Source organism: Penaeus japonicus, unplaced genomic scaffold, assembly GCF_977035675.1.
Source record: "Penaeus japonicus unplaced genomic scaffold, GWHDUDI00000001_assembly GWHDUDI00000004, whole genome shotgun sequence".
Lineage (NCBI taxonomy): Eukaryota > Metazoa > Arthropoda > Malacostraca > Decapoda > Penaeidae > Penaeus > Penaeus japonicus.
In genome coordinates, this window is record NW_028234406.1 from 16,183,520 (window position 1) to 16,186,019 (window position 2,500).

The window sequence follows — 2,500 nt, forward strand, 5'->3', positions numbered from 1 at the left end:
GGTTGACCTGTAGACATGTAGAAATGGCTCTTTAATTTGGTTGATGCCCTACCATATATCACACATGAAGTATGAGTGCAATGTCTAGTGCAAATAATGCAAATACCGGCGTGAACTAGAAGTTGTCCCACTGACTCGGAATGTAGGCCTAACCGTCATCCAACAACTGCGATGAGACAAGAGTAGACATAAACATGACAACCATAACAACTATATTCCTAATATGGTTGTTATGGAATGTTATTTTGGAGCAACCCGATTGGTTAAAATAGTATCCCTATTAAGGAGATACAGACAGAGATAACTCAGAAAATGAAACATGAAAAGGTAGTTTTTCATAACGCTTCTGTGATCAGGCAAGAGTGATAAGGAAAAAAAAAACATGAAGATTAACATAGATGGAATTGGATGAGATAAAAAGAAAAGAAAAAAGAAAAGAAAAGAGAAGCTGATAACAGTGATGAGGAAATCCTAGATGCAGATGTTGATGGAAATGAGGGAACTGAAGGGAGAGATAACTACTCTACAGACAAGGAAGATTATTGGGAATTAGAACACAAACAAAGGTATCCTGGAAAACTTTAAATGAGGAAATCTACGGATTACAATTATTATTATTTTTTTTTTTTTTTTTTAAGGGTGGAATTAGCTTGAAATGTGTAACAGTTAATATCAACAGGCTACTTCACTACATAGAAGTAAGAGTTGCCACAGAAATCAATGATCTAATCTGAGCTGGAATGACATATGTGGCAAAAGCAGAAGACAAGGTTGAAGAACGGAAAGAACGAAAGGTCAAGGCCATGGTGGAAGAGAAGGAATCAAGAGTGGAAGGTTAGAGTGACGGGGGTGTAAATCTGCTTGAAAGGTAGGTCAAGAGATAACTAAAAAATTAACGAACGTACAAAGAATTAGAAGGAAGTACAGTATTACAATAATGGGTCTGGGCGTTGTTTTAGAAGAGCTAAAAAAAAGGCATAAAACTAAACCGGCAAAAATCAGAGAATAAGTGAAAACATTCTGAACAGAACATTTAGGACCGACAAGATTTTTTTTTCCCAAGAACTTAATGGTCATTTTTGCCGACTTTGAGAAGAGCTGGTTCTGATAGGGATTAAGGTTAAAAGAGTTCAAAATCCAGATGATCATCCAGGGCAAGATGATCTGTTAAACACTATCAAACTATAACAAAATTGGATGACCTATGGAAGGACTATTCTCTGTTTGAAAGATCCAGCAGTAGGAAATGGTGTGAACAATTAATGACAGGAATTATAGCGGAAAGTATGTATACGTTTATGAACGCTGAACATATGATGATAGGAACTATCAAGGTGCAGACACAGGAGCAACGACATATAGGATAAGTTAATACTGTAAGGCTTTGAGAAGAGACATAAACGCCTGGCTTATGGGATGGCTGGATAATCGGAAGGCACATGACCTTACCCACCCGTCTGGATGTTAGAGTGCCAGAGGATATTTGAGATTGCTAAACATGTGGTCTGATTTACAAAAATAAAGTATGGCAACATAGAAACCGTAATTAATCTCTCCCAGGATGGTGCTAGGAGAAGTGAATATAAAACGAGGAATTATCCGAGGGGATAGTCTGTCACCTCCTCAGCTTGTTTTATGAATGATATTGTCCTCGGTACTGGTGCGAGAGATTGGTATGGGAGAAAAAATGGTGTTGAGGACAGCTGAAAATCAACCTTTTTACTTTCTACGGATACCAAACTCCATAACTAAAGCTATAGGTACGGCGTTTGGCTGCAACAAGCGTGCCATGTCGATAATGCAGAGATGCAAGGTAACTGCAACAGCTGGGATAGAGCTCCTTGATACACAGGTGATTAGAGGAACATGGAGCAGAATGGTTGCAAGGACCTTGATATTTTGGAAGTGAATAAGATTACGGAGGATGTAATGAAAGGGAATATTATAGGAGGTTTAGGCTGGTTTTGGAATTATAACTGAAAGTATGAAATGGACTTACTGCATACGAGGATTGCCTTAGAATAGTGATGGAAAATTCCTGAATGTTGTAAGACAAATAGACTAAGTAAACTGCAAGAGTAAAGCGGAATTGAAACAGAACATGAGACAAGATGAACACGTGGAAAGAGAAAAGAATGCAAGGCCAATTTGTGCAACGCTAAGATAGGATTGGTAAAGCAAATATTAGGGCCTGGATGAAGAAATTTAACTTGAAAGTTAGAACAGAAGCTAAGGAACAGCCTCAATGTACCAATCATTTGGAATATAACATTGATTATGGAAGAGATTCTTCATTATGCAGAATGTATGGAGTAACTGGAAATATACAACTTGAGGAGAATATTACAGCGATAAGACTAGATCTGATATTGGTAGACAAAAAAAACAAAAAAAAAAAACGAAATACCAAGGTGGCGGGATATAAAGAATTAGAAAGAAACAAAACATCAACCTTAGAAGTTTGAGATAAAGCGAGTTTAGAAGTTGAATAGGGTGGAGG